Here is a 7,201-nt window from a genome sequence, read left to right as displayed (position 1 = left end):
AGGGCGACCCTGATCCTCCTCCCTATCGTCCTCCGACTCACTCTCCTCTTCACTTCCCAACAACTCCTCAAAAGCAGGAGTGTAGGGAGCTTGAGGGGGAAGAGCCGAAAGCGATGAAGCAGGCTGTGAAGAAACGCCCACAGAAGCAAGAGGCCGCGAAGACCCCTGCCCCAAAGACGAAACGTCTCCAGCAGCCGAAGGGGGAGAAAAACAACAACCCTGCGACTGTTGGGTCAGCCCAGCCAACGAACCCCCGCCATTTATAGACTGAACAGGAACCCATCGGGTCTGATCAGAAAAGAAATGGTCCGGTCCGGTCGGGGGTGCCGATCCGGTCCGGTAGGGTGGTCCGGTGTTCTGGTCCGGTGTCGTACCATCCGGAGGTCCCGTTCTGCACCGAACCATCGTACCCACAGAAGTGTTCGGGTGGTTAGGTCCGGACGTGGACATACCGTACCATCCGGACCCGTAGGTCCGGTGGTCCGGTATGGTCCGGTTCGGTGCCAGACCATCCAGACCAACAGAGGTGGTCGGGTGGTCCGGCACCGGACCATCCGGACCCGTAGGTCCGGACCCGTAGGTCCGGTACCATCCGGAGGTCCTGTTGGGCACCGAACCATCCGTACGCACAGAAGTGTTCGGGTGGTTCGGTCCGGGCGTGGACGTACCGTACCATACAAGATACAAGATACAAGATATTTATTCACCAATTTTGCAAAAGGATTTCATCTTGGCACGGCACGGTAAAAATAAAATAAAAACCAACCAGACACATATGCAGACACACATCACCATGCATGCATACATACGTACATTACACTGTCATGCACACACAGACACAACTCACACACACACACACACACACACACACACACACACACACACACACACACACAATTATTTACATTCTCACACATAACCAGCCACATATCTACATCACAAATTCACATCGTCGCCTTGTAAAGGTAAAAACCATATCAGTTTAAAAGGGGTGCCCGTAATATCAATACAACATTAGTGAATACTAGAACAATACCTAAAATTTATAATCCATTTAAAAGTAAGTAGTACACGTAATTATTATCATTTAGTCAGATCATCACATAAAATTATATAATCATGATCTAGCCAGTTAGACAGTTTAAAACAACAGTATTAACAGACTATCACAGATCTACTCAAGCACCTGAACCTAGAGTCGCATTGCACAAAACTACTACCATCACAGAACTACTCCAGCACCTTAGAAATAAGGACCATTCCACATTGCACATATTTCCACTATCACAAGTTATGAGAACAGTAATGGAATGCAGTGAAAGGACTAAGTAACAAAAGAACCCCCCCCCCCAATCCTATAACTACAGTATATTACAACGTCTTCACTACAGGAGTTGTCAGTACAGCATGGGGGATGAAGCTAGAGCGAAAGCGACTAGTTCTGGCTTTCAAAGACCATCCGGACCAACAGAGGTGGTCGGGTGGTCCGGACCGGTCCGGTAGGGTGGTCCGGTCAGGTGTTCCGGTCCGGTGTTCCGGTCCGGTCCCGTACCATCCGGAGGTCCCGTTCGGCACCGAACCATCCGTACCCACAGAAGTGTTCGGGTGGCTCGGTCCGGACGTGGACACACCGTACCATCCGGACCCGTAAGTCTGGTGGTCCGGTATGGTCCGGTTCGGTGCCAGACCATCCGGACCAACAGAGGTGGTCGGGTGGTCCGGTCCGGACCGGACCACCGGTCCAGCACCGGACCATCCGGACCCGTAGGTCCGGTCCGGTCCCGTACCATCCGGAGGTCCCGTTCGGCACCGAACCACCCGTACCCACAGAAGTGTTCGGGTGGCTCGGTCCGAACGTGGACATACCGTACCATCCGGACCCGTAGGTCCGGTTCGGTACCAGACCATCCGGACCAACAGAGGTGGTCGGGTGGTCCGGACCGATCCGGTAGGGTGGTCCGGTGTTCCGGTCCTGTGGTCCGGTCCCGTACCATCCGGAGGTCCCGTACGGCACCGAACCATCCGTACCCACAGAAGTGTTCGGGTGGTTCGGTCCGGACGTGGACCTACCGTACCATCCGGACCCGTAGGTCCGGTGGTCCGGTATGTTCCGGTTCGGTGACAGACCATCCGGACCAACAGAGGTGGTCGGGTGGTCCGGTTCGGACCGGACCAGTCCGGTCCGGTACCGGACCATCCGAACCCATAGGTTCGGTCCGGTCCCGTACCATCCGGAGGTCCCGTTCGGTACCGAACCATCCGTACCCACAGAAGTGTTCGGGTACGGTGGCTCGGTCCGGACGTGGACATACCGTACCATCCGGACCCGTAGGTCCGGCATGGTCCGGTTCGGTGCCAGACCACCCGGACCAACAGAGGTGGTCGAGTGGTCCGGCCCCGACCGGACCACTGGTCCGGTACCGTACCATCCGGACCCGTAGGTCCGGTGGTCCGGTGTGTTCCGGTTCGGTGCCAGACCACCCAGACCAACAGAGGTGGTCGGGTGGTCCGGTCCCGACCGAACCACTGGTCCCGTACCGTACCATCCGGACCCGTAGGTCCGGGGGTCCGGCAAGGGCCAGAGGTACTGTCCCGCACCGGACCTTAGCACCGGACCCTAAGGTCCGGTACGGTCCCGTACCATGGGTCCCGTCCGGACCAAACCCGGAGGTCAAGTCCAGTCGGGACCCGTGGGTCCGGTTCGATCCCGACCCGTAAGCCTGGAACGTTCCGGACCCTTGGTCCGGACCATCCGTCACCCGAACACCAGACGCTAAGGAATGGCGTGGGGTCAAGACGGTCCGGTCGGAGGTGTCGGTCTGAGCAACAGAAACAATGTTCCCGTCGCCCTGACCATTCGACAGAAGTACCACGTTCTGTCGAACACCTCCACGTCCAGTAACTAGTCGGCCGGAGCGTTTCAAGAGGGACAGCCACCAGTCACACGGACGTCAGAGGGAACCGTAGTAGCAGTGGTCGTAGGCACGAAGCCTGAAACCCCTGCCCCCACAGGACCGCCCTGAACGGGGTCAATTCGCATCCCAACCCCAGCGGGGAGGGAATTCAGAGACCCCGTCATCTCCTCCGATCTCCCCCCCCAGGAGGCCGAAACTACTGTCGAAACAGCAGCAGACGACCCAGCGAGGGAGTTCAGAGGAGGACCCGTGTCCCTCCTGGCACAGGAGAGGCACCGGAAAAGGAAGATTTTAATGCCAACTGCACCCGGTGTTCCCAGGCGGTCACCCATCCAAGTACTAACCGGGCCCGACGTTGCTTAACTTCGGTGGTCGGACGAGAACCGGTGTTTACAACGTGGTATGGCCGTTGGCTGTCAAAACCTGAGTCTCTCCAGTAGCCCCTAGATCGGATTCACCAACCCCCAAAGAGGGTTGGGAATCGACCTGCCCCCGGATTCGAGCCAGGGAGGAGAAGGAAACCTTCCCCCCAGGCTTGAAACCGGGAGGAGCTGAAGCCTGAGACTGAGGGCCGGACAACGGCGTCGAAGGGGGGGAAGCCTGTTCCACTGAAGGAGAAGGAGAAAGAAGCTTTTTCTTTCCCCTCGACCTTCCCCGAACCTTCGACGGCGCAGCCCCGCCCGAAGTCCCAGGCTCAAGCCCAGCCTGTTTGAGCAAGCTCGCATTGAGCTTGCTCAAACAGGCTTTCTCCGCCCTCCCTCGCCGCAAACGCAAAGCGTTTGGGGAGGGAGAGTCGGAGCGCCGAAAGGTCCCCTTCTCCGTGCGTAAAACATGACGCTGGGCGCCCGGAGAAGGGTTGCCCCCGGCAGACTCTGGTTCCGTAGAACCAGAGCCCAAAACAGGACGAGACATCCTACCTCGCCCTGTACGTACCCTTAAAGACCGAGAATTAACAAAATTCAAAGAAAATTTAGGTCAATACTCAAGTGAATGCGGCGAAACGAGAAGCAGACGACCGGTCACCACGAAGTAGGACGGGAGGCACGCCGAGTCCGCCACACAAAAACGGAGGCACAAGTTGAAGGAAACACAACGTAGCCTCAAGCCAGAAGTGGAATAACACACAATAATCCAACAGGTGATAGTCCACACAGAAAAGAAGCCTCTTAGTCCAAAATAATCCGGGAGCGTAGCAGAAACACAGCCGGTCTGACACGCGCGAAAAAAGAAAGAGGACGCGCCACCTACATCCTGTAAGGGGGAAGCACTCGGACAGTGCTTGGGATCCACGGTGGCGCATGGTTATGGGAGATAATTGTACCCACTCAGCGTTTTGTCCAATTTTTTTTTTCGGCCTATAATAGATAATGTGCAAGAATAGTACTGTCGAGGTAAGTGTTATATTGACAGACGCTTAAGAGAGGCATCCGTGGCGTCAAGACGCCGCGTGATGTCTGTCATGTACTGTTGGAAAGTACGAAGCATAGCTTCGGAAGTTCCATCAGAAACCGGCAAGGGTAGAGGATCAGTGTTAACCTCAGGGCGACCCTGATCCTCCTCCCTATCGTCCTCCGACTCACTCTCCTCTTCACTTCCCGACAACTCCTCAACAGCAGGAGTGTCACAGGTCAGTTTTCGTCAGCCTGTTTCTTTCTGCGTGCGCCTTCCAAAGGAAGTTTATGGAAGGAAAACACGCCGCCTTTTCGTATTAGCTAAAGAAACAGGTACTGCCTTGACTTTACTTTCCTTCACTCTTTCCCATGCTCTCGAAGTAGCGGAGAAAGGTCAACACAGGTTTATACAATTTAATGCATGGATAGTGTTAATAAAATTCTTGCAATGCAGCACACATTAATCAGGTTAGTCTATATTTTTGCTAAATATCAGTATCGTACTAAATGTATCACACACTGTTCAAGCTAGGTCATGTTACTTGCATCACAGCACACTCTGATCAAATGTCTATTGCTGCTGGATTTCAATTCTGTCACGGTAATCTAACGTGACTCCGCTGCTGCAAACGTTCTTCAGAATGTTCCCTTGAAGGACATCAAAACAAAAGGAATACACATAATGTTTATGAAGTTTTGACTTAGCTCGATGTCATTGAAAAAGTACTCGAGATGACTTGTAGCACTTGACTGGTCTAGAAGACCGCGCTCCTGGTTTGGTTCGTCACTCTTCTTCTCAAGACACCATCATCAAGTTAATAGCAGTAGTAGTCTGGTTACATCTCTCTCCACAATTACGGCAACATGAGGAAGAGGAAGATGAATAAATCGTTAGACCGTGGGTTCCCTCAAAGAAGGGGAACGGCTTTTCTTCCAAGCGTTCTTCGCGTGGACTTGCGGAAAACGACCCTCTCGTGAAACGATTTTAGTTTACGTCAGTACATTTGGATACGTCACATGAATACGTCACTTGGCTACGTCGTGTAATGCGCGAGTAGTCTCGGTTGCCTATTCTATTCTTGACAGGTTCGCGCCTCATAATAATAATTCATGACAGCCCCTTTCTTGAGAATGAATTTCCCAAATTTAGTCACTATATGAAGCGCGACTTAATTAATTTGCTCTATGGTTGTCATAACCCGGTATTTCTTACCTCCTTTCTTCTTTACAAAAACGATTTGAGCATTGTACGGTGAGTTTGCCGGTTCAATGACCCTGAGCTTCAACATCTCGTCGATCTCGTCTACAACCGTTTTCACCATCGCATGAGGTATGGGTCTCGGTTGAACAAACACAGGTTTCTTCTCTGAAAGTTCGATTCTGCACTTCTCCAAGTTGGTAGTAATCGGTACATCAGTCATATTCTTGGAGAATGTACTACAGATCGCTTTCGCCTCTTTTGTTCTTTCTCTACTCAATTCTTTACAGAAGTTCACGCTTGTGACATCTTCTGTACGAGTAGTTTCCAGCAGAGGAATCATCTTCTGAGTGTCTATTCGGAAGATATCATCGTTCATCGTATCATCTTCCTCGATGACTACGGCGATGTGTTCTTCTGCTTCTTCTTTTTTTTTCGTCAATTCTGTTTCTGAGGTCGACAACGTATTCTGCTGTCGTCTTCTGTTCACCTTCGACCGATTCATCAGTCCATGCCCGACGCAGATCCTGCATGGGACCTCTGATGGTCTTGCCATACTGCATTTCAAAGGGTGAGAACCCCAGACTGTCTTGAGGTGCTTTCTTGGTTCTGCTTTTTGGCGCTGTTCTTTGGCATGTGTCACACGAGAGACAGTAACGTTTTATGTCTCCGACAAAACCTGGCCACCAGAACTCACACCGGATTCTATCAGTGGTTTTCTTTTGCCCGAGATGACCTGCCATCGGGTGGTCGTGCCCAAAAGAAAGAACTTTGGTTCTCATTTCTTTGGGAACAACGACTTTACTAGACTCACTCCCGGTTTTGTCGAGGGTTGTCCTGTACAAGATTTCTTTCTTGTAGACATACCTCACGCCGTGGAATGATTCTCCTGAAACAGCCATCTGGCGTACTTTTGCCAGTGTTTCATCATCATTCTGAGCCTTCTTGAGATCGTGCGGGGAATACATCTTGTGTGTATTTCTGTCATCATGCCTAGTTCCCGGCACAGGTTTCTCATTCTGCTCTTTTTCCTCCTTCTCTTGCTTACGTGTACTGACCGTCGCGTTGGTCTCACCTTGATACCAACTCGGGTCACGTACTGGAAACAAAGGGGTCTTCCTCTTGTTCTGGCCTACACCATACCATTTTCCTATGAGGACAGGATAAATGGGATCTTCGAGTATGACCACTTCGGTTTTGGCATCAAAATACGGACAGTCAATGTGGGCCACAGCCGTGGGACACAATTTCCGTGTTTTCTTCTCTGCGAGAGTAGTTTCTTTTTTCTTTGCCAAGTACCTTTCTTCAGGTATAAGGTCGGCCCTGACCATAATACCTGAGCACCCGGAATCGCGTAATGCTTTTACGATTCGGCCGTCTAATTTGATGAACACTTCCTCTTTGAAATCCTTCTTTTTGCACGACTTGCACAGCTTGTCAAGATGTACGGGGATTTCTTGTCCATCAAATTCATTTCGAACATGAACTGCGTGAACGCTTTCTCCCTTATTGGGACAAAATCGCGACAGGTGCCCTTTGCCCTTGCAAAAAAAACAACAGCCTGTGGCTTTCAGTCTTTGCTTTTCATCATCGCTCACGTATTTATGTTCTTTCTGTGACGCTTTCTCTTTCGCGTCACTTCTGACGACATTCGAACTTTTTGTGTTCGAAAACGCGCTGCCGCTAGAATGGTTTTG

At 51.8% G+C, this 7,201-nt stretch overlaps 1 protein-coding gene and 1 non-coding gene across 2 annotated transcripts in view; both read right to left on the bottom strand.

The window, feature by feature from the left end:
• Window positions 1–7,201, bottom strand: part of LOC138953278 (uncharacterized) — a 44,175-nt gene that overhangs the window by 25,819 nt on the left and 11,155 nt on the right. The window lies entirely within an intron of this gene.
• On the bottom strand, window positions 3,211–3,329 carry LOC138954031 (5S ribosomal RNA). Its single transcript, XR_011451698.1, has one exon. It is a non-coding gene; the product is annotated as a 5S ribosomal RNA (ribosomal RNA).

The sequence above is a fragment of the Littorina saxatilis genome, linkage group LG17, assembly GCF_037325665.1.
Source record: "Littorina saxatilis isolate snail1 linkage group LG17, US_GU_Lsax_2.0, whole genome shotgun sequence".
NCBI classification, from domain to species: Eukaryota; Metazoa; Mollusca; class Gastropoda; order Littorinimorpha; family Littorinidae; genus Littorina; species Littorina saxatilis.
This window is presented reverse-complemented; position numbering and strand designations above follow the sequence as displayed.